The sequence below is a fragment of the Canis aureus genome, chromosome 18 (assembly GCF_053574225.1).
Source record: "Canis aureus isolate CA01 chromosome 18, VMU_Caureus_v.1.0, whole genome shotgun sequence".
NCBI classification, from domain to species: Eukaryota; Metazoa; Chordata; class Mammalia; order Carnivora; family Canidae; genus Canis; species Canis aureus.
In genome coordinates, this window is record NC_135628.1 from 443,902 (window position 1) to 468,486 (window position 24,585).

Genomic DNA, 24,585 nt, shown 5'->3' on the forward strand with positions numbered 1-24,585 from the left:
CTGGGCTAAAGGCGGTGCTAAACCACTGAGCCACCCGGGCTGCCCAACTTCAATATATTTTAAAGTCATATCTGCAGTAAGTAAATCCTGATAGCTTTCTAAGAGGTAGCTGTGTAGGTATGACCTACGTAGACATAAGTTGTGACAATCTACTGGTATCACCTATTTGCCAGTTCTATCAAAGTATAGACTCTCATTTTTGTTTTAGATAATTTCCTATATTCCTGTGTGTGTCTGTGTGTACCCCCCTCCTCCCCGTCTTCATCCATTCATCTGTCAGTGGATACTTAGATTGCTTCTCTATGTTGACTATTGGAGATAATGGTGCAATAAGCATAGGGGTTGCACATATCTTTTTGAATCAGTGTTTTTGTGTTCTTTGGATAAACACCCAATAATGGAATTATTGGCTCACAGGGTATTCCTGTTAATTTTGCGAGGAACCTCCATATTGTTTTCCACAGTGGCTGTACAGGTTTGCATTTCCACCAGCAGTGCACAAGTGTTCCTCCCCTCTCCCCACGTCCTTGTGAACACTTGCTGTTCCTTTCATTTTAGCCATTCAGACAGGTTTGAGATCTCATTGTGGTTTCGATTTGCATTTCCCTGATGATGAGTGATGAACATCTTTCCCTATGTCTGTTGGCCATCTGTTTGTTGTCTTTGGAAAAATGTCTATTCAGATTCTCTTCCTGTTTAATTGGATTCTTTTTTTTTTTTTGGTATTATGTAAGTTCTAAATATATTCTGGATATTATCTCCTTATCAGACATATCCTGAACAAATATCTTCTCCCATTCATTGCGCAATGTTGATGGTTTCCTTTGTTGTACAAAAGCTTTTTATTTGGATGTAGTCTCGATAGTTCATTTTTTTGACTTTTGTTTCCCTCACCTTAGGAGACCTATGTAGGAGAATGTTGCTATAGCTGATATCAGAAGTTAGTGCTTGTGTTTTGTGGTTTTGTGGTTATGTGTCTGACATTTAGGTCTTTAATCCATTTTGAGTTTATTTTTGTGTAGGGTATTAGAAGGTAGCCCAGTTTCATTTCTTACGTGGGGCCATCCATTTCCCAACACCATTTATTGAAGAGCGTATCTTTTCCCTGTTGTATAGTCTTGTTTCCTTTGTCATAGATTGACCATAGAAACATGGATTTATTTTGGGGGCTCCATATTCTTCTGTTCCATTGATCAATGTGTCTGTTTGTGCTAGATCCAGAATGTTTTGAGTACTACAGCTTTGTGGTAGGTTATGAAATCTGGAATTGATATTTTGAGCTTAATTCTTTCTCAGAATTGCTTTGGCTATTTGTGGTCTCGTGTGATTCATACGAACTTTAGTATTCTAGTTCTGTGAAAAATGCTGTGATGCTTTGAGCAGGATTACATTAGATCTATAGGTTGCTTTGAACAACTTGGACATTTGAACAATATTCTTCCAATCCACGAGTAGGGAACATATTTGTGTAGTCTTCAGATTCTTTCATCAGTGTTTTTTATGATTTTCAGGGTACAGGTCTTTCAACTCCCTGGTTACATTAAGTCCTGGGTATCTTATTCTTTTTTGGTACCATTGTAAATGGAATTAGTTTCTTTTACTTTGTTGCTAGTGTATAGAAATACCGATTGCTGGGTATTTTGTATCTGCAACTTTACTGAATCCCTTTCTTTTCTAAGGGTTTTTGGTGGAGTCTTTGGGTTTCCTATGTAGAGTGTCTTACCCAGCCATAAAAAGGATGAGATCTTGTCATTTGCTACAACACGGATGGACTTAGAGGGCATTTTGCTCAGTCAGACTGAGAAAGACAAACACCCTAAAATTTCACGCATGTGGAATCAACAAGAAAGCAACAACAAAAGAAAAAACAAAAAGCAGAATCAGGCCTATTTTAAACAAAGAACAAACTGATGGTTGCCAGAAGGAAGGGGGTGAGGGCGTGGGCTGATAGGTGAAGGGGAGCGGGAAAGGGTCTTCCAGTTTGGGAAGGAATGAGTCATGGGAATAAAAGGTGCGCAGAATAGGGACTGTAGCCAATGGTACGTGACGGCGATGTATGGTGGGGCTGGGAGCTCTACTTGTGGCCGACACAGCGCACGTAGGGAAGTGGAGTCGCTGTGTACCTGGGACAAAGACAGCACTGTCAACTATCCTGGAAAACGAAGTGGATGAAATAATTGTTTTTATACCTACTCTCGGAAATAAGTTTTGCTTCAACCACCAGCGTGGTTTAGAACTCTGAAAGGAGGAAAGGCCGTTATGTTTACCTGCGTTTCGGTTTATTCTGTTGTTCTCCCTTTGTGATGGTCCAGGGTATTTGCTTTTGGTCTCTCTTCTGGTTAGAAAACACTTCAGCCGTAGCTTTAAAGTGGGTTTGATTGTGACGAGTTCTAGTTTGACTTTATCTGAGAAATTCTGGATTTCCCTTCTATTTCTTGAGGATATTTTGTTGAGTTACAGGAGTGGAGGCTGACGGTTTATTTCAACTCTTGCGTGACATTGTCACTTCTGGTCTCCAGGATTTCCAGCGAAAAATATATTTTCTATAAAGTATATCATTTTTCTCAGCTGCTCTAATGATAGGTCTTTGGGGTTACTGTATTCGGGGTTTTCTGAGCTGCTCGAATCTGTCGGGTTGTCTCCTGGAAAACTTGGAGAGTTTTCAGCCACCGTTCAGTACTTTTTCAGGCTCAGTCTTGTTGACTGATTCTGTTTCTTCTCTCCTGTGATTACAGTGACAAAGTTAATAATCCCATAGTTTGCCAAGGCGCTGCGCTGTTCATTGTCTTCAGTTTATTTTCTTTGTTGTTCACATAGGCCATTTCCTATTCTGCTTTCTAGTTAATGGGGTTTTTTTTTCCTGCTCCCTCCATTCTGTCGTTAAATGAATTCACTGAATCTTAAATTTTGGTTGTTTCATTTATAAAAATGTCAATTTGTTTTTTTCCTTATTTCCTTGTTGAGACTTTTGATTTCTCTGAGGCTATTTTTCTTCCCATGGGTTTTAAATAATTTTAATTGTTCTTTTGAAGTATATTTATGGTGGCTGCTTTAAAATCTTTGCAGAAACCCAATATCTGTCATTTCACTATTGGCGTGTGATCCTCTCTTCATTCAGCTTGAGATAATCCTGGCTCTTGGTTATGATTTTTCTATTGAAATCTGGATATTTTTGTACCCTGAGAAACTCTGGGTGTTATTTAAACGTTGTGTTTCAGCCGGTTGTGTTGACTGCTGGCAGGGGCAAGGAGGTATAGCCTAGGTTCTTTATTCAGCCTGTGGACGTGCATATGAAGGCTCTTAAGTATTGCTGGTTGGGGAGTCCTTTCTCTCTCCACGGACCCCATGGCGTTCCCATTGGGTGATGGTGAAAGTCTTTAGTTTCCACTCGGCCTCCTTTGTCCCCACTCAAGGGGGAGAGATGCCACCTTGAGTGGAGGCTGCAGTCCAGGCTCACCGTGTTTGCCTCCAGTGACCTGGAAGGAGAGTGCTCGCTGTTGCCCAGAGGACTATAAACCCGCTTCCTCTCCTACTTGGAGGTATTTGGCACAGCCAAGGTGGGAGCGTTCAAAGCGTGAAAGTCCCCAAAGAAGGTAAATTATAGGCTTCTGCTTGACCTCTGCTGGCAAGGGTGAGGAGAAGGGGGTAGGTTTGGCAAGTGGTGTGTGTGTGTTTGGAATAGAGTGGCTGCGGCCTAAATGTTTTCTGTCTTTTCAAGTTGCACGTTAGTTCTTTGGCTAGAAGTTCTTTGGGGAAGCCTTTGGGTGGGGCTTTGTTTGGTTTTGGCCCATCGGTGTTTCTAGGTGCCCTACATCTTCAGCTCCAAATCTCAATATATGAGACGGAACCAACCAGTGTCGCTTCTTGGTTTCTAGCCTGTCTTTTTCTCCTTAATACTTGTGTCCTTATTTTCTCTATGATAAACGAGATTTTTAGTTGTGCTTAATGGGAGGAATGGGGAAAAATACATCTACTCAGTCTTCCCAGAAGCAAAAGTTAACTATACAGCACTTTCTAAAGGTTAAAATTCTAGAAATCAAAGACCTTAGTTTTCACCAGGGGTTAGGGACCAGGTGGGGTGATGATGTTCTTAATGGGCCTTGGGGTTTTGTATCGATGGCGTTGAATTAGAGGAACCATCACGGGTGATAAAATCACAACCTAATGTGCATATACAGGGAATACAAATTAAGCTGGGGAGATTTAAGATAGATGGATGGTGTCAATGTCTATATGGTGGTTTCAATATTATTCTCTACTTCTGCAATTATTACCCTGGAGCAAACTAGACAGTGGACCTTTCTCTTTCAGCTGTGTGCGACCTGCAATTATCTCAGTAAAAATTTTAATTAAGAATAAGTTAATGAATTCAAAAACGCAAAAACTTTGTTTCCAAGACTAAAACTATAAGGTGTAGTCACAGAAGTCTTGTTTTCGGTTATATTCCCTCTTTCCCACGGGAACCATATCAGTGTTTTTTTTATCCTCTTGTTGTGAAAATACATTTTATATCTATTTTAATTTTGCTCCCTTGCCTGCCCGCTCATCAAGGAAGAATCCTATTGGAACATCATTGTGTATCATCCTTTTTCATTGGGTAGTTTTCCTTGATCGCTCCGTGTAGACTGGTCTCCATAGTGCGCTTAGAGCTCTTTATCCTTGCGTTGGTAAACCAGAGTTTGTTCTTAGAAATAATGACACTATATTTGTGCTGCGGTGGTTATTTTGTAATTTTGTATTCATGAGCATGTCTTGGAATACACTAGAAATGGGGTGTCTGGATTAAGTGTAAATATTTGCCATTTGGTGAGAATTTTTAATTCTGGAGAATTTATAGTACTAGGGTGGGTTAATCCTCCTTGTCACCCAATTACTGTACTTTTTCTGGCTGCTATTGCTATTTTTCCCCCTTGAACTCCTCAGTCAACAAATGAAGGGCATCTGCATTGTTTCTTTGCCATTGGATTATGTCTTCATTGTTTCATTGATTATAAAACTTAGTATATGAAAAGGAGGATGTACCAATTGAGGAAAAAATGGACTTCCTAATAAATAGTGTTGAAACAACTATAAACTTAGAATAGTTCCTCACGTAATGCACAAGAATAAGGTCCAAACTGAGAATAAATTACAAATACAGAAAATGAAATAGGACGAGCACTTAGGAGTGGAGGAGACATTCCTATACAAGGTTCAAAACAAGAGGCAATTAAGACATTTGTACATTTGCCAAAGTTCAGAAGCAAGGTCGAAAAATCAAACAGAAGATCTGCAGTACGTGTCACATAGAAGGAGGACTAATCGTGATTTATAAGGAGCTACTGAAACTGAAATAAGAACCTAAAAGAAAAAAGGGTGGAAGAGAAAATAGGTGCGGGTGGGCCTCGAACGTAGGGAAGGATGAAAGCGATGGTCGCGGAGGAAGCCGTCCTTGGCCCAGGCGTCAGCGCCCCGAGTCCCGCAGGGCCCGAGGAGGCACCCGGACCCAGGAGCCCGGCGTCGGGGCTCGTGCCCAGTGTGCCTTCCGCAGGGAGCGGCTCAGGGCTCGAACTCTGTACCTAGCAGGTGCGGTTCCTCCCGCTGCCCACGTGCCCTTGCACACACTTCTGGACTTACCTCAACTTGGCGTCTCGTCAGTGACCTGGGGATGGTACAAAAGCTTTATCCCGGGTGATTTCCGTGACAATTAAATGACGCATTAAGTGAAAACCCGCTTTTCCATGACTTGTATCCTCACCGGTTGCTGATTTTTGTTGGACGGCGGTGGGAGTCGCTCATTAGGGGAAAGATGTAGGGGCGCGGGCGGGTCCTGGGGTCGGGGTCAGGCCGGGGGCTGCAGGCCGTGGTGGGGAGGACGAGATGGGGAGTGGGGCTCAGCGCCCAGTGGCGCGGACGTGAGGGCCTGGGCCACGGAGGACAGAGCTGGGTGCAGGGCGGGCGGGCCTCTGCCCAGGGAGGTCTGGTTGCAGTTCCTGCGTGGATGCGCCCAGCGCGGCCGTGCCCTGCGGTGACAACGGCCTTCTGAGTTGCAGCTGATCTCACCTGTGCATCCGTGGTGGAGCCCTGCTAGCCTGGCCTGGGCAGGTGGGACGGTCCCCTTTAGGAGGGAAGAGCAGCCCCCCCGGGCCTAAGGACTAAGGCTGCGTGTCATCACTGTCTGCAGGGGATGTAAATGCGTATCTCAAAGCAGAAGCATGTTTACTTGAGACTCCTGGAGGAGAACTATCTAGAAGAGGGAGAAAGAGCCCATTTTCATAACTTGGACTTTTATTACCTCATCAGTGTCCTTTTTCATTCCCAGCATCGAGATGTTATGACCGTATCCTAATCTATTAGCCATTTACATGCTAAGGTGGTGTTTGAACAAGGGATAGCATTGCCATTTAGTGCCCGAAGCTTGGGACGGAGGTTCTGGGGTCCCATTACGGTGGGCGGACAGACAAGGGAGGCTTTTTTTTTTTTTTTCTTTTTTCCCCCTTCTTCCCTGAAATACCGCAGCACTGTGTGAGTAAGACAGGACTTCGAGATGAGCCTCAGGTATCTCTCTACTGAATAAAGGACTGAAAAGTTTGAAGCGCACTCCTTGATATAAAATGATTTCTTTAAACGCTAAATTTGAGAAATTTAGCAAGTGGAACTTCATCTTGAGACCGTGGAATCTTTTGTTCTGATGAGAACCTGGTTGTTGCCTAAGCAGAATGATCGCAATTAGAGCTGCTGTCTGCGGGTTGAAAGGAAACTTTGCCGCCAGTTGCTGGTAGGTCAGAGGTGGTAAATGATGCAGTTTGATGGCCCTGCAGGAACTGGCGAGTCTATTCCGTATTTGTCTTGTCAAGGCTTAACGATTCTCTGGAATATGAATTTTTGTTTTCCGTTATTAGCCACGGCAGGGTTGCTTTTTTTCCCCTCCTTTGAGGCCTGCTTCTGTTGTGTCTCTCCGCGGTCTGACCTGCCGAGAGCATTCCTTGCTTGTCTGCAGCCAGGGAGCAACTTGGACAATGACGTATTTTACCTGACTTCTAAATGACGGTTAGGGTTTTGATCTTTTGTTAAAAACTGTAGAGGAAGTTGCTGGGGTATGGCTTTTGTGAAATCAGCAGTTTTTCCAGATGTGAGGTCAAAGCATAATCATTCGAACTGTGTTCTTGAGCATCACATGCAGTCGTGAGCACAATTCTTTCCAGAAGCAAATTAGCTAGCATTTTGGGTCAGGTTAGGAGTCTGTCTGCAGTAGGTGAGCTTTGCAGATACTGTTAAGGCTTCCGACGAAGGAAAGCATACGGGACGTGTGGAATGGTGATGAGCTGCAGGAATATGTATTTACATGTTCAAACCACTTCATTGTGGCTGTGCTGCAAAGTCTATGCAGGAATCTTTTTTTTTATTTTCTATTTTTTAAAGCCTGCCTCACATCTTACACACATCTTGACTTTTGCCTGTAAAACCGCCTGCTTCAGTTTTACTTTCCTTCATGCTTTCTAATTTGGGTTGTTATTATTTATTTGTTTGTTTGTTTGTTTATTTATTTTTGAAGATTTTACTTACTCATGAGAGACAGAGACAGAGCGAGAGGCAGAGACCCAGGCAGAGGGAGAAACAGGCTCCATGCTGGGAGCCCGACGCAGGACTCGATCCCGGGACTCTAGGGTCACGGCCTGGGCCAAAGGTGGCGCTAAACCGCCGAGCCACCCGGCCTGCCCTCTAATTTGGGTTTTAAGCTTTGTGTGAAAGCTCCGTGGGACTGACCTAGGAATAATTCCCGCTCAGCCTGGGACGGTACACAGACCCTGCGTCAGGTGTCTAAAGGAGGCGTCCATGAACCAAAATACAGCCAATTCAGTAAAATGACAACTGTGTGAACATCTTGAGTCACAGGAACTTATAAAAAATAATGAAATGCCGGCTATCTTTAAAGCCATAGAATCAAATGACTCCATTTGTATTTATTGGTGTAAATACAACCTAAGTATTTTGGGCTTTGCGGGCCATAGCGTGTCTGTGGACTCTTGCAGCGCAGAAGCCGCGCCAGCACCCAAGCAGATGGACATGGTCGTGTCGCGGCGAAACCGGACACAAGGTTTAACCTCACAGAATTTTTGGTATATTGTGAATAATATACTTGGTTTGAAAAAACAAGCCGTGTAAACACAAGAATACCATTCTTGTAGGACGTACGTTTCCTAAGCCCCACGACACAGATTTTCTAGTTCTTACTGGTACTGTTACGGTTACGTGGCGCAGCTCCAGGCTTCTCGGAGTATTTCATGTGATGTTTCCGAGCTCTGCGTTTGTTTCAGGCTTCACTAAATTGAGAAGATTTCATGTCATTTTGGTTATGTGATCTGCTTTGCATCTCTCCTTCTTCCCCCATAGGATTTTGCTGATATTCCCACCCAGAATGTTCTCTGCTTGACCTGTTTTTCAAAGTGCTTTCCAGGAGATCGCTTGCAAGGCAGACAATCTGATGCAGTTAGACTTTGTCATCAGGTTCCACATGCGAGCTGTGGGCGATTTGGGCCCACTTTTCCTTAGCCTCATCTTATTCTGCTTTAAAATGGGAATACTGGGGATCCCTGGGTGGCTCAGTGGTTTGGCGCCTGCCTTTGGCCCAGGGCGTGATCCTGGAGTCCCGGAATCGAGTCCCACGTCGGGCTCCCTGCATGGAGCCTGCTTCTCCCTCCTCCTGTGTCTCTGCCTCTCTCTCTCTCTCTCTCTCTGTGTGTCTATCATGAATAAATAAATAAATCTTAAAAAAAGTAAAATAAAATGAGAATACTAGGACTAGCTCTGCACCCCGCCCCCATCCCTATACACCGCACGCGAATGAAGTAATTTTAAAGCCGAAGCTGGGAGAAATGCAAAGTACAGCCGTGAGCTCCCACTACATACCTGTTAGATTGGCCAAAACTTGGGACATGGACACCACCAGATGCTGACGGGGAGCAATAAGAACTCACGTTGCTGGTGAGAATACAAAATGGAACAGCTGTTTTTGGAAGATGGTTTGATGCCTTCTTAACCTCTCTCCGTACAGTTTAGCAACTGTGGTCATTAGTATTTGCCCAAAGTACCTGAAAACTCATGTTCACGGGGAAATCAGCACATGGATGTTTATAGTGGCTTTATTTATAGTTTCCAACAAGTGGGCGCAACCATGATGTTCAGTAGGTAAGCGGGTAAATAGCTGGTATATTAAGACGGTGAAATATTCAGGACTTAAAAGAAATACCAAGCCATAATAAATGCAGAGGAATCTTAAAATGCATATTGCTAAGTCAAGAAACCAATTTGGAAGGCTTCTTTTTTTTTTTTTAAATAAAATTTTATTTATTTATGATAGTCACACACACAGAGAGAGAGAGAGGCAGAGACACAGGCAGAGGGAGAAGCAGGCTCCATGCACCGGGAGCCTGATGTGGGATTCGATCCCGGGTCTCCAGGATCGTGCCCTGGGCCAAAGGCAGGCACCAAACCGCTGCGCCACCCAGGGATCCCTGGAAGGCTTCTGTATGATTCCAGTCATCTGTAAAAGGCAAACTATAGAGAAAGTAAAATAGCTGAATGGTGGTTGAGGGATAGGAAAGGGATGGATGGCTACAGAGCACAGGGCTTTTAGGGCAGTGAAAATACGGGGACATACTCATGGGTACATGTCGTTAGTATACATTTGTCCAAAACCATAGAGTAAGCCCTCAGGTAAACCTAGGCCTTTGGATGATTATGATGTCAATGTAGGTTTATTAACCGTAGCAAATACACGTCTCTGGAGGATTTTGATAATGGGGCAGGCTGTGCATTTATTGGGGTAAGGGGTCTTCTGTGGGGACGCTGCTGTAAAAATAGTTTTAATTAAAAGCTGGCATGGATGAACATGACTTCTAAAACTTTAAGTCAGACCTCCCTTCCCCTTGGTTAAATTTTCTTTTCTTTAGAATTTAATACTAGTTAACGCATAATGGATAATTGGTTTCAGGAGTAGAATTCAGTGATTGCTCACTTACTTATAATACCTAGTGCTCATCGTAACAAGTACATTCCCTAATACCTGGTTAACATTTTTATGGGACGTACTCCTTTTTCAGGGTTTCAGCCTTTGAGGAAGGAAAATAGGGGAAGTTAGTACATTTGTAACTTAAAAAGAATCCTTGATTAGTTAAATATTTCCCATTATTACCCTTTTTTTTTGGTGCAGTACTAAAAATGCCCTTACTAAATAAAGCCCTGAAAAAGTAATTGAGACCAAGCTATTCTTTAGAACTGTGCAGTTTTAATGCGGTGGTATTATCAGAATATTCCTGAACAGCCTACATGCATTTCCAGGCATTTACTTAAGTCAAACTTTATGATATTAAAGTTGAGTTCTTAAGAGAATTTCTGAACCTCCAAGATTCTTAACATAAATACGCAAGGTAATTTACCAGTGATGGCGGTTTGGCTTGCTTTTGGACTAGAAAACTATAAACACTCCATTTGTGGTCAATAAACAGCTAGAAATGATGAGTTATATAACATCACAATAACATTTTAGCAAAAAGACTTAAATGTAATTATCACAAATTAGCATAATTAAGCAATATAATTATTGTAGGCTGTTGATATAATTTGGAGCTTGGACTTGAATAGAAAACGAAAGTGTTCTTATGCATGATTATACTTTGTTTTTTTTAATTGGGAGTAGGAAGAGAAGAAAAACCCCATAAATGCAGGTATTGATTTACATCTTGCAGGGAGGGTCAAAAGGGACTTAGTACAGATAAAGATGTAATTAGCTTGTACTTTTCTCTAAGATAATGTTGACTTTGAAAAATCTTTCCTTCTACCTATTGCTGGTTTAAAATGTGAATGGAGGAAGAATGGGAAGTGGTGGGTCCTTGGTTTCCTTTTTCACAGCTTTTCCAGCTGTGTTCTGTATTGGATGTAAGACCGGAAAATTCCTAGCTTTATGAGGCTCAAGGAGCAGTTAACAAACAATATGTTGAGAGCCCAAAATAACTACTAGGTTTTCACTGTAATAACAGTAGTGTTGGTTCTACAATAAGTTCGTAGGAGGATATACCATACTTAAAATGACCATAAATTTAAATAAACCATACTAGCAGTAATGGAACTAGATATTTTTAGCATCTAACCTGTAATAACTGGAAGACAGTAATGATTGAAATACTGAAAGAATGAATGCTTGTGCTAGATCATGCAGAGAGATCCCTGAATATGATAAAGGTTGGACCTAGCATAATGGAGGATGCCCTCCACACCCGTTCCTATAGACGACTAATACTTGCAATTCCCATATTATAGTTCTTTTACACCGTATTTTTTCCCATAACATTGACCATCTAAGAGACTTTTTTAAAGCTTTCAGCATTTGCTCAGAGTTTTAGATCTGTAACTAGAAGTAAATGCTGCTTTCATTTTTTGAAGTTCTGTTTTGTCAGTATATCATGAAAATCCTTTAGAATAACTCAACATTTATAACTTTCATGGGCTTATGGCATCATACAGTTGGGGAATTGATGTGTTACCAGAAATCACTGAATAAGGTACTGGTACAAGTAGGTTGTTTTAGTTCTTGGGGACTTGAGTCTTCAAATTCCATGAAAGGAAGTGGACAGGTAGGAGAGAAATGAGTAAAATTCCCAACTAGCTGAGGACCTAGAATACTAGAATCTTTAAAAGATTGAAAAAGCAACAGCAAGTGATCTAAATGATTGAAATAGAGTTTGCTCAGTTTACCAAATAATTTCCCTAATTAGTAGTCTTGCTTAGTAGTGGGTAATACAGAGTGGTTTCCGAGGACTTTTTTTATGTCCATATGTAAAAACACCACTTAGTAATATGCATTTAAGATTCCTCAAGGTCTTTTCATGGCTTGATAGTTGATATTTGTGGGTATTTTAAAATACATTACAAAGCTGTTTTGTACTAAGATGTGCGGAAGCATTTCTTAGACACTTGTTATCACAAAACTTTAACTGAAAATTTAAAAGATATGAAATAGACAACATATATGCAGAAAATGATGTGAAACAATGAGTCACTAAAGGGACACAGCCTTGTTTCCGTGGCAAGGTGGTGTCTTGCCAAGTACTTCAGAAGCCCACCAGTGTCCTAAGAATTCAAGCGACTTGAAGTCCTAAGTTGGAGTTATCCATATATAGACCTCCACACGCAGGTGTGCGTACCTGTACATCAAAATCCTATTTCTCTATAAAGGTAAAGGTGACTTTCGTAGCTCTTTCCTTTCTCCTGAAAATACACAGAAACAATCCAGTAATAATGAACATCCCTGGTGCCAAGACTGAGTTTTGAAATACTGCTTTCCATAAATTTATCCAGTATCTTAGTTTTACTGAAATAGAACATTATTGTGGCAAATTCTGGGCCTTCAGAAAATGTCAGGTGGATGCTATGCCTGTGTTCAGAGCTATGTGAATTCAGTTTGCTTTATGTACATTGATAATGAAAACTTCAGTCTCAGTCTGAGGAATCAACCTTGAGCTCCTTGAGCTCCACCTTCAAGACAACACTCAGGTGTCTGCATCCTTCTTGTCCACTCTGGAGGAGCAGTTAGGTTTTGTCACTTCACTGCAGCAACCTGCAGCTGCTGCTACCCAGGTTTCTAATGTCCTACTGCAGGACCTGGGTCAGTAACATCCTGACGGTTAAGAATGGTGGCAAAACATTCAACAGAACTATACCAGAATTCAGTAAAACTACACTTAATTCTAAATCACAAAGGTCTGTAAGCATAGGAATGGAGTCATAAAAACACGAGCATAAAAATGTAAGGATTCCAGTCTAAACACCACTGCACCATCAAAGTATCAAAGGGTTCGACCTGGAAGCAGAAACTTTTGCAAAACTTGAACAAGAAAACCTTAATGAGATTAATGATTTACCACAAAAGGAGCAAAGAGAATCTTAAATGATGTCTTCATGAGATATACGGGAGCGTCCAAGTGTTATGGGCTGAACGGTGCCCTCAAAATTCATATGTTGAAATCCTGATCCCCCATTATGCCAGAATGTCATCTGATTTGGAGAGCAGATCTCTAAAGATGTCACCAAGTTAAAATGAGGCTGTTACGGTAGACCCTCATCCAGTCTGGCAGAGGGGACAAGGACATGCAGAGCGAGACAGGGATGCATGCGCACGGGGAAAGACCGGGTGAGGATCCAGCAAGAGGGCGACCATCTATAAGGCAAACAGAGGGCAGAAAGAAACTGAACTTGCTGACGCCTTGGTCCTGGACGTGAAGCTCCAGAATTATGAGGAAGCAAATTCCTGTTGTTTGAGGCACCTGCTCTGTGATACTGTTGTGGCAGCCTCAGCAAACTAATCAACGAAGGGAGCAACACACTTGGGAAGAGACCCCCTTCTCCAAGGCTGGAATTTGAGATCTCACTGTAGAGAGTATGGCTACAGCCCACATGTATCAGAAGTCGACTGGGGAAAAAAAAAAAAAAAGAAGTCGACTGGGTTGTCCAGGCCAGAGCTGTGGAGGAAAAACCTATGTAAGTGGTAGTTTTGGCAAAAATTCCCGGTGCTAGCCTCGGGAACTCATGGTTTTGATCTGTACTGTTCACTGAGATAGCTGTAGGTTTCTCGGGCTAGAATAAGCTGCAAGAGAAAGAAAAGAACCATTAGAGTTGCTGTTAATAGATGACAGGAATCTGGGTGAACAACTTTTTTGTCTAGAAACATGCAGTTATTTAAGTCAGTGTTAATGGATTTATAACATAAATGCTAGTTTAACTGTCGTTGCCAATATAGTGAAGTTACTGGGGGGAATTAATCGATTAATCGGGCAATACATTGTAGATTCTGGCCTCTATTTCCTCATCACTTTGTGTTTTCTTTTCTTTTTTTTCTTTTTTTACTTTTTTTTTTACTTTGTGTTTTCTTTTCGCTTGGGTCCGTCGTAGGATAAGAAACAGCAGGTCAAATTTTTATTCCCAGCTCGAGGCCAGTTCATTTTAGCGTCGAACTGAGATAGTTATAGAAGTGATTTATTCACTCAAAAGGGCACACTCCTCTTCGTCGTCCTCAGAAAGATTTATGTAGGAAAAGATGTTTGTAGCTTTGACTTGAAATCGCTTAAATGACCCGCGTTATGAATAGCTTCTGACGACACAGGTCTCCTCCCATCAGCGCCTCCGCCACACAGAGTATCTGAGAACCTGAAGTCACTGGGGCTCCTCGCTCTTCATCGGACTTTCGGAGAGGATGGTGCGGCCCACGTGCGCACGTCCCGCGCTCCACCCGAAGGACCACTACGATGAGGGGCCGTGACTTCTACTGGAGCAAGTAGAGAGCTTGGCCGGAGGGTTCGCAGGGAAGCACCGAACAAGCACCCATGAGGAGCCAGGGGTCCAGGTCGGTGTGGCTGCGTCCTCATACACAGCTGTTTGGGTTTAGGCCTGGGCAGGGCGGGAGCACATTGGTAGTACCACGCACAGTGGTTTTCCTTTTTCCCCTTTTCCCCTTGTTTGGGGAAGGACCATGGAGTGTGTAGTGTTGCCCCCGGTTAGCGTTGGCTTTCTCCAGCCCTCGATAGTTCTGAGACCCTCCCCCTTGGCTTCTCCCAGTACCTGTCCTGGTTCTCTGATGGCTTGGATCACAACCAGGGAGGGAGGTTATGACGTGTTAGGGTAGAGAAATATGGGAGGAAGAGGTAGTTGACTTCAAGTCCAGACCTGGAAAGGTCCTATCAGGTGTGTAAGCATGTAAGGTCTGTCAGTGCAGTCATTACATACGGGGAAGCTGACCCCCACGGTGCGCGGCGTCCTGAGGACGCCCTGTTACAGCCTCGGGTAGGAATCTCCAGTCACAATAATTCAGAGGTTTCAGAAAAGCTTAGGTATTCTCTTTCCCGTCGACTCACTGCCACACATACTCAAGTTGAACCAGAAATGCTTGGCGTTTCCTTAAAAATGCCATTGAAGAAATAACCTGTGAAAATGGTCATTTTGCTCCAAGCCAGGAGATCATTGATTATCAATGATTCCAAAACTGTCACCCATTCATTTGCACAGGATTTCAGAGCAGATGTTTTATTACATTAAAAATATTTTCAGAAAAGAGAATGTATATCTCTGGTAGTCAAAAAAAAAATTGCTAGTCTTCAGTGGTTGTGAATGTTTATATTCCAGCTGATGGTAGATGCTTATAAGTAGGCCTTGTTCTGGCTTAGAAGATGTAAAAAAAGTCACTTACTTGTAGAGAGCACGATCGGGGGAGGGACTGAGGGGGAGAGAAAATCTTAGGCAGGCTTTGCACCGAGGAGAGCCTGACGCGGGGCTCGATCTCAGGACCCTGAGACCATGACCTGAGCTGAAATCAGGTTGGATGCTTGATTAGGCCTCCCCGATGCCCACATAGGAAGCCATTTGAGAGGACGTTTCACCGACCTACAGTACATCATGGGCCTCGAGGTGGTGGTCAGTAACGCATTAGCTGCACGTGACACCCGGTGCTCGTCACATCACGTGCCCTCCTGAACCGATGGCGAATTTAATTTAAATGCAAAAAAAAAAAAGTGGTGTGTGTATACACGGCTCGGAATATTAATCAGCAACGAAAGTGAATGGGATCTTTCCATTTGCAATGGCGTGGATGGATCTGGAGAGCGAGCAGAGTGCTAAGTGAATAACCAAGTCGGAGAGACAAGTACCATGGGATCTCCCTCCTGTAGACTCCAAGAAACAAACCCCAGACGAAGGAAAGAGGGCAACAAGGAAAGACTGTTGTAGAGAACAGACGGATGGTTACCGGGGGGGACGTGGGTGGGGTGGGTGACGTAGGTGAAGGGCAGTAAGAGCACGTTACCTCGGTCACTGAGCAACACATAAAACTGCGGGATCACTGTTCTCCGCCTGAATCTAACAGAAGAGTAGACGTAACGTAAAGCATAGAGATGTTCGCTATGGGTAGGGAAGGCCGCCTCTTTATAGACATCAAGATAGAAGCCCTGACACCTGAGTGTTAACCACGCTGGCGTGAAAATAAGATCTAAAGTAATTAAAAAGAAAAATTGGGAAATGTTTGAGAATAAGGCATTAGCCAGTAGTGGGCCTGTGGTGTAAAAACACAGAACTTTTTCTTTTCTTCTTCTCCTTCCTTCCTTCCTTTCTCCCTCCCTCCTTCCCTCCCTCCCTTTCTTCTTCTTCTTCTTCTTCTTCTTCTTCTTCTTCTTCTTCTTCTACTTCTTCTACTTCTTCTACTTCTACTTCTACTTCTACTTCTACTTTCTTTTTTTTTTATATTTATTTATTCCTGAGATACACAGGCAGAGGGAGAAGCAGGAGAAGCAGGACTCAATCTCAGGGTCCCGGGGTCACGGCCTGGGCCAAAGGCAGGCGCCCCACTGCTGAGCCACATGGGCGACCCCCCCTCCAAGAAAAACTTTTTATAGGTGGGAGAGATGGTAACTACAACTTAGCATAGTGAGCGTTTCGTGATGGATATAAATGTCCAATCACCGTCACACACCTGAGATTAATATATTGTATGTCAACTACAATTAAAAATAAAATGCAAATATGGGGAAAAAATGAAGTTTAAGGCAAGTTCACTGGTGTTTTCTTCTATAGAAACACCGGTTATCCCAATGCCCTGCTGTGATGTTTGCAGCTCAAGATTAAAGCTTTGCCCTTGGACCTTTCCAAGCAAACTTGGAGTTTGGGTCTAGTCCCACCGTCTGAGACCAGAGGATCGTGGTGGCTGGGAACGTGGGGCCACCGTGGATTGATGGCTGGGGTGTCCCTGTTAGTCACTCGAAGCAAAAGACTCCCTGTGAGCCTGGTACTGACCGTCCCCATTCAAGACATAAAATGATAAAAAATGAAAAAAAAAAAAACAACAGTGGGAGCTCAGAAGCTGGAAGCTTGGGGTCAGGAATTCCCGTAGTGATCCGTCCCCTCAGCTGGTAGGTTGGGCTGGGACTGTGCCGGAGGAGTCAGGCTTCCGGATTCCTCGTGGTCCGTGAGAACCGCCCTGCAGGCTTGGAAGGGCCCAGGGCTCGGCTGATACTGTCTTGTCTCTTGAGGGGCACATTCGTGAGGATGAACGGGGGGGGCAGCTTGGTTCTCGAACTTCTCTTTGTTGAGGGGCCAGTGGGGTCAGGCCGGATCCGTGAAGCCCCCACATCACCGTCTAGAGCTTCAGGGTTCCTGTGCGGAGGCCGTGCGCCCCCTTGTCCTCCGCTCGTCATCGTCCGTGGCGCGTGGCAGTGGACCCGTGTCCGGGACCCCGGGCGGAGGCTCCCCGATGAGGTGTTTGCTCCCTGACTCTTCCTCTTGCGTGACCAGGGCCGGACTGTGGGATGCCGGTGATGGCCCCTACCTTGCGAGGAGGAAATGGGTCTCCCCAGATCGTGACTTCTCTGCGGCATCCTGGCGGTGCGTGTCCCCACCCGGGACGCGCGGCTGTCTAGGGCCGGAGGGGCCGGATCGGGGGCTGCGCGCAGGGAGGCCCGGGGTGTGTTCGTGGCTGGCCGCTGAGGCCCGGGACTCGGGGCGGGGCGGGGGGGGCGGCGTGTCCTTAAACACCTGCCGTAGCGACTTACCCACGGGGCTTTCTTCCCAAGTCCCGCTGCTTCAGAGAGATGAGCAAGAAAAGGACGTGAAGGTGAAGGTGCGAGGCCACTTGCCACGTGCAGAGCCGTGGGCTTCCGTGTACGTGAACTTGTCCCCGGGGATCGTGGCCCCGCGCGGTCTCCTGCAGGGGCACCGGCTTTCACTGTTTTTAGCGATGTCATTTGTCGTCCCAGTGGTTTGTTCCACTGCAGTCCATGCGTGTGTCAGTATCTAACGGCGCGGACCGTTGCGGTTAGTAGTGGGCCTCGAGGGTCTGCTTGAGGAACCTGTTCTCTCTCCTGAAGAACAAGCCCGCGTGCCGGGCCGCTGCCAGCCCCAGAGGGGAGGCGTGTGGCCCGTCCGGGGCAGACGCGGTGGCTGCGAGGGCGCGGGGTGCGCCGGGTGGCGGCGGAGTCCGGCCGCTGCTGCGGGGCGGGGGGTGACAGGCGCTAGGCCCCGGGTGGCAGTGGCCCCACTGGTTGTGAAAAGGAGCAAATCTTGGAGCAACTATTTTTCCCTCTTAGAAACGGAATTACAGGTTCGGTGTCTTAAAAGCTGGACTTTCCCTTTTCCATGTGGGGTGGTTTCGGGGGGTCTTCGGCGTCCGGAGCGCAGATGCTTCCGTAGTAGGGCTGTAAGCTCCATCCAGGTTATTCTTGGTACGTCCGGGAGCTTCTGACATTTGACCCGCACCGACCCCGCTCGCGCATTCCGAGTTTTCTCTCTTAAGAGCCCTTTGCATCTTGTCGCCTGTCCTTATAGTTAAACCCTTACTGAAGTCTCATGGTTCAGTTGTCTTGGCTTTTCCATACGGATCTGTAATTTCTAGTAAAGGCGTATCTTCCTTTTTTCAAAATGCTTATTTTTGATTAGTACGGTTGCACCAGAAACCCCAGTGTGTTGGTAGCAGCGGCGGAACGAGGTCCCCTCGTCGTCCCTGGTGTAAATGGGAGCGTGCCGGTAGCTCGCAGTGACCCGTCATCCGGGGCCTCCAGCCACATGTGCTTCCCTAAGGGGCAGACTTCAGTGTCGCTCCTCGCCTGCTAAGTACATCTTATTTGCAAAAGGGTGACGGAGTCCTTAGCCCCTTCCAAGCACTAGTATGATCACAGGGCTTTTGCTCTTTAATCCGTTAACGTGACAGATCGCACGGGGCCACGTCTTTCTCGCTGGACCTGTGCCCTCCCGCGTGACCGTCAGCGGGTTTGGGGACTTTGTTGTCTGGGGACTTAGACGTGCAGGGTCGCAGGCCTTTTCCAGCTACCGAACCAGGATCTGGAGTTCCGCGAGGCTCTCAGGTGGGCTCCCGGGGGCGCAGGAAGGTGCGCGTGTGCACCCAGGTCGGGTCGGGGCACCCGTGTGGGGCTGCGTGTGTGGGTGCGCGGTGGCCCCGAGCATGGGCTGCCGTACGCGTCCAGCACAAGGCTGTGCAGGTATTGGGTATTTTCTGCGGAGGCAGAAATTGGGTGCAGGTATTGGGTATTTTCTGCCAGAGGCAGCCTCTTTAAAGTTCACTATTTGCTTGTAGGTGGCGGGGCCAGGACGTGTCGATTTATCTCCCCTAATCTTTTAGGTCTCAGTGATTTTTTTCCTACAGCAATCTATTAACCGGGGAAAAAGTGTGAATATACGGCATCAAACCAAATCCCCTAGAAGAGAAAGTGAATAATAGAATATTTTTAAAGAGTCGTAATTGTAAGGTGCAAACTAAGTGCCACCAAGTTCAAGGTTTTCAGTGAAAAGATTTTTTGTTCAATTTGGTTCCATTTTAATTCTTCAGGTTACTTATGCGTCGTGTACTTAATGAGCTACACTCGCTAAAGATATGCTTGCAGCTTCTATTAAAAAACACTTGTATCTTGGATTATTTGGTTCCTCTATTTCATAGTTAATATTTTCAGATAAATTGGCAATATTTCAGGGTTGGTATTTAAAGTGCTGTATTGTTGAGTGCTGGGGATCTGACTGCCTGGAAGCTGACTTTGTTCACAAAACCGCTAGGTGTATCACGGGACTGAAAGCGTCACCAGGATTTTCACAATGGAAGACCATTTTTCTAAATGTGGGTTGTGCATGAACAGACCGTTGCTCGAGTGCTCCTTGGCATTGATAGAGGACTTTTCTGGGGATCAAAGTGCAAAGTAAGGGCTAAGTACTTTCTGCAAAGGGGAGACTTCTCTTCCCCCTCTTGTCTTAGAAGAATCTGGCAGCAGGTAAGACAAACTTCTATAAGTATCTTCTATGAGCTTAGGAAACTTCAAACATTTCTCCTGTAACAAAACTCTTTTGTTTTCCTCCTGGAACAAGAGTTCCACGAAGTAGTTTAAAATAAAATGGAAATCTCTAAGGTTCCAGTACAGTTGGGTCTACAAAAACATTGTGATGGAGAATTCAAGATTTTAATAAGAATTCAAGATTTCTAATAAGAATCCAAGGTTTTAATAAGAGCTCCGCATCGAGTCTTTGGTTTGAAAGGCTATTTTTAAATATTTTGTGTTGACTAAACCTTTGTGAAGACTAACCTTTTGGTGGGCTTTGTAGTATTTGGGAGAATAAAAGGCATGAGTATAGGTTGATATAGAGACAGGCTATAAATGCCATCCAGGTAACTGTGATCCCCCTTTAAGGGGTTTATCATTGTTTCAGCTAATTCGTATCTTAGATAACTTAGTCTGCGGGGAAGTTTATATGCTTCTTTGGCTTTTCATCAAGGAAAGTAGCGTTTGACCTTGCTTCGGGGGCTGAGCGAGCTCCGTCTTGAGCAAGCAGTCACGGTTGACTTGAGATTGGTGTGTTCCGGGAGGTGCATAGAGTGAGGAGTTAGGGAAGGAAGGACCCCCTTGGTTAGAGCGCTTGATAGGTGTTCTTGAAGGTACTGTCAAGGTGGAATCCCTCTCTGAACTTAAGTCAAAGAATAATGTTTCGGGGTTAAGGGTTGGAGGGATGGACCGAGGAGTTTTAAACAGTGGAAGTGGAAAGATACGGGGGAAACTTGTGAAGTCCTACGTACTTGACACCGTGAATCTGTACTGCTTTTAGGGAAGCTTTTAGTGTATATATGGTACAGCTGAAGTGTAGGACTTTTGTTTTCTCATTTGCACTCAGCGCTCTTTGCATGAAGTGAAGTGTTCGTGTTGGATTGTTCGGACATGCAGTCGGGGGTCACAGGAGGACTGTGCAAATCCTGCCCAAGGTATATGGACTGGAAGTCAACGTAAGACAAACGCGGTGCTATAGGGTGAGCAGTTGATCTTAAGAGACCAGATGCTGTCCTGTTAGTTTCTTGGCTTGGGGTAAGTGATGTACCTTTATTCGTTCACTCCATTTATGTTTAAATGCATCATCTTGTAATTCGGTTTCTTTGTTTTGCTTTATAAAATACGTTGTTTAAAAGACATCAGATCTACTTTACTTGAAATCCATGGTTTCATGCTACTCAAAACCTTTGATAATCTTAGAGGTGCTTCTTTAAAGGCTGTTGAATTTTTAGTAAAAAGTAGTTTAAAACGATAGGTTTTCTGGACTTTTTTTTTTTTTTTTTCAGGTTGTTACCAGAAAGGTAGTGATCTCTGTTCACCAAAGGGTATTCTTGGAGATACATTTTGCTTTGGTATAAGATTGTGATTTGATTGATAGACAATGAGTCTGCCTTTTGTTTATAGGCTTGTTTCTTTTTAATATTCAGTATGAGAAAGCAAATGGGATATGTAGGATTTGGTCTGTTTACAGCCTGACTTAGCCACTTGACTTAGTTCCCTTAATCAAACACTTAATACAGAATGTAGTTTTTTCACCAGAGATTTTGAGAAATGATTAGATGCATATAAATCATCTAATTTAATGACAACATTGAGATAAAGATGCATTTATTTGTGGTTTAATCAACCCGTTTGATAATTTCTAAAACTTAACGGGCTTCAATTCTGAACAAACATTCTAGATTGTGGTTTATAATTAGATTGAGTCCCTTTTTTTTTTTTTTTAACATTTAAAAATTCACTCTGAAATTGAAAAACTTCCAAGGAAGGCTGTCTTAATAAAATTTTATGTCTTGCTATGCCGAGAATAATTAAAAAGCAATAAAATATGTTGGTAAAGTCAGCAAATCACAATGTACTTGGTAATGGCATTCTGTGTAATCTTTCTCCAGATTGTTTGAAAAGCTGTTGTTAATCTGGCAGATGCTATTAATTCCTCTGCTGGTAAATCTCACTGTTTCAGTCTTACCCTTTGCCCAATTCAGAACATACTCAGGATTTAGTTCACATTGAGTATCAAATAACCCAAGGAAGACTAGAATATTCAAAAGAATGAACCAAGAATCATAAGGTTTAAGAACTTGTGTTTGTGTCTGTGAAAAGGACACTCATCTCATCCATCTCTAGTTTCCCCAGTGTTTGTATAATTTAAAGTTTAAAACTTCATATTTTATCCTAAAGTGGAAAAACATTTTCTTACATAAGATGTGATGTAAAAGTAGGAATCTCAGCGTCTGAAACTCCTACGTTACAAACTGGTCATCTGCACTTGATCGCACGAGGACAGTCTCACGCAGCAGATTTAATTCTTCCCTGGCCAGTGTGGTCTACACTGTTCACGAACAGTAGTGTAGACGACTAGTAGAATTGAGGCACCTTTGCATTCACTGTGGGCACGCCGCATACGGAGCTCTGAATTTTAAGTGATTAGTACCTTTACCCCTTTGTTTTATTTTAAGGGCTACCATTTACTTTTGTACTTGCTCATAGTTGATATTCCTAAATCCTTCAGTGCTAAGACGTGATAGCCCGGAAAAGTTGCAAAGATGGGCCCTTAGGAGACTGTGGTTCTATGGAAAGCTTAGATTTTTTTGTGCCAGTGAATTTTCAAGTAGCAGCTCAATTAGGCAGAACTGGTCATGCATTGGGGTATCTTTTAAGAGTGATCTTGAAAGAAATTTCAGACCTAGATGGTGTTCATGAACAATAATGCCAAGAATGAAGGACCGAGTACTAAATGTAGATGCTTGGAGAAAAATCAATTTCGTGTGGATTAAGGTGGATGTTTCATAAGAGCTCATTTGATCTTTATATGCCTTGAGATTTGAAAGTCCCGTCTTTCTTGCATTTTGAGTTCATTTCTACAGCCTTTATTTTAAAAAGCTAAATTGGGTGGGGGAGGATTAGGAGCATTTTCTAAAGTTATACAAGAACTTTAATAAAATTGCATTTAAGGAAAGCTCATCTGCTCTTGGCTGTTCTTCTGGCTTTAATCGACAGCCTCATTGCAAACTTGGATACAGGGACCTGTGTTTCTCAGAAAAACAAAAACAAAACCACCCAAAACCTGTCTGGTAGGATTTTGATTCTTTATTCTTACATGAAAATGTAGTATTATTTCCTTCAGCACTCCACCTTTTCTTGTTTTTAAAGATTCTAGAGGGGGAGAGAGCACGCACCGTGCCTGAGCGCAAGCCGGGAGCGGGGAGAATCTCACGCAGACTCTGCTGATTGCGGAGCCTGACTGTTGGCTTCAGCGTCACCGCCCTGCGTTCACGGCCTGGGCGGAAACCAAGAGCCACGCACCTGGCCTGCAGCGCCACCCAGGCGCCCCTTCAGCACCCTTCCTCTAACTAGAGTTCATTTTTCTAAGAACAAGGGTTAAGGCCATTTTTATTTTTTATGAATCCCGTATGCAGGTCCATGCTCCGTCAGCTAGCTGTGTATGTGTCTGCATCGCGGATGTTTCCCCACACCGAGTTTGGCCTTTCAGGATGGTGTTTTATCTTTTGCTTTGTGTTTCCATGCGCAAGTTTTAACTTTAGTCAAATCATCAATATTTTCCTTTTGGCCTCTGGGTTTAATGTACAAATAATTTTTGAGAAGCGTTTATTGAATATACACATTTATCTAATGGATATTCTTAGTTAAAGCATCTCTTCTCTGAAAGTGGGGATTTGTACGATGTCCTTTGGGTTTGGGGATTTAAGATGTTTTGAGGTCAGACGGTGATGCTTCTCTAGTGAGCGCTCGAACGCTGTCTGCTCTTGGCCGTCATCCCCGGAAGGCCTTTTCCTGGACGCTTTCCAAAGCAAGATAACGTGGTTGCGGCAGTTAAGTAGGAGCTCTCACCACTCATCACTGGGCCTGTGGGGTGACTGAGCCAGTTAGAGGCCAAGCCTTCCTCGAGATGACGGGCTAGTAGAGCATAAAGGGCCTTTCTGAGGGTGGAGAAGGGGCTGTGGGGCCGTGGGGTCCTGCGTGCACCCGAAGCTGCGGCGGGCACCCTGGCCCCTCGCCCTGACGCCGCCATCCTTCCCGTCGGGGCATCCCCTTCACCCGCATTCTTCTGTGTCACACGCGGGGCCCGTGCAGCCGAGCTGAGGGCCCGGAAATACCGTTTTCCTCGCCTCTGCCATCTGACACTTCCCGTCTCTGAGGACGTGTGGCCTTGCGAGTGTCTCAAAGCCTGGGACCAGGAGTTGAAGGTGGGGGAGCCGGTGCCGCTTCCTCCTCTGTGGTCGACGTGGGTGACAGCCAGGGAGCCGCAGGCTCCGGGGCGGGGCCTCAGGGAGCGGGGCCGTCGTCGGGGTGACCGCGGAGGCCTGCAGCCCCGGGGCCGCCCACCGAGGCCGGGGCGAGCACAAGTGACGGAAGCGGAGACCCCGACCCAGGGAGACCAGACTTCAGGCCGGAACTTTGCTGGAATCTAAAGTCGCGCACGGAGAGGCTGGTCACCCGAAGACGTCCCGAGGGTGTCGCCCCGGCCCGGTCGGCCGAGGACGTCAGCGACCAAGCTGCTGTCACCGTCAGGTTTATTCTTGGCCGCGAGGGAGACGACACAGCCGACGAACCACTCAGCTGCTCACCGCTACAGGGAAAATACCGAGTTCTTGTAGGATTTTGGAGAAGAGTGAAGAGTAGGGGAATGTGAGGGAACTTTTGGGTGGCCTTAGAGCAGGGCCGCCCGGAGAGGTCGCCGTCGCTGCTCGGGGGGCACAGCGCCGCCTCTCCGGGGGCTACGGAGCCG

The 24,585-nt window shown here is 44.8% G+C and overlaps 1 protein-coding gene across 13 annotated transcripts in view; it reads left to right on the top strand.

The window, feature by feature from the left end:
• CADPS2 (calcium dependent secretion activator 2) overlaps positions 1-24,585 on the top strand; it is a 452,677-nt gene that overhangs the window by 35,260 nt on the left and 392,832 nt on the right. The window contains exon 1 of one of the 13 annotated variants that reach the window (XM_077855977.1): positions 20,691-20,870. The exons of the other annotated variants lie outside the window; for them this stretch is intronic. The gene's annotated coding sequence lies outside the window, so the exon portion shown is untranslated. Of the gene's footprint in view, positions 1-20,690; positions 20,871-24,585 lie in introns of those variants that run through there. 13 annotated transcript variants of the gene reach the window in all.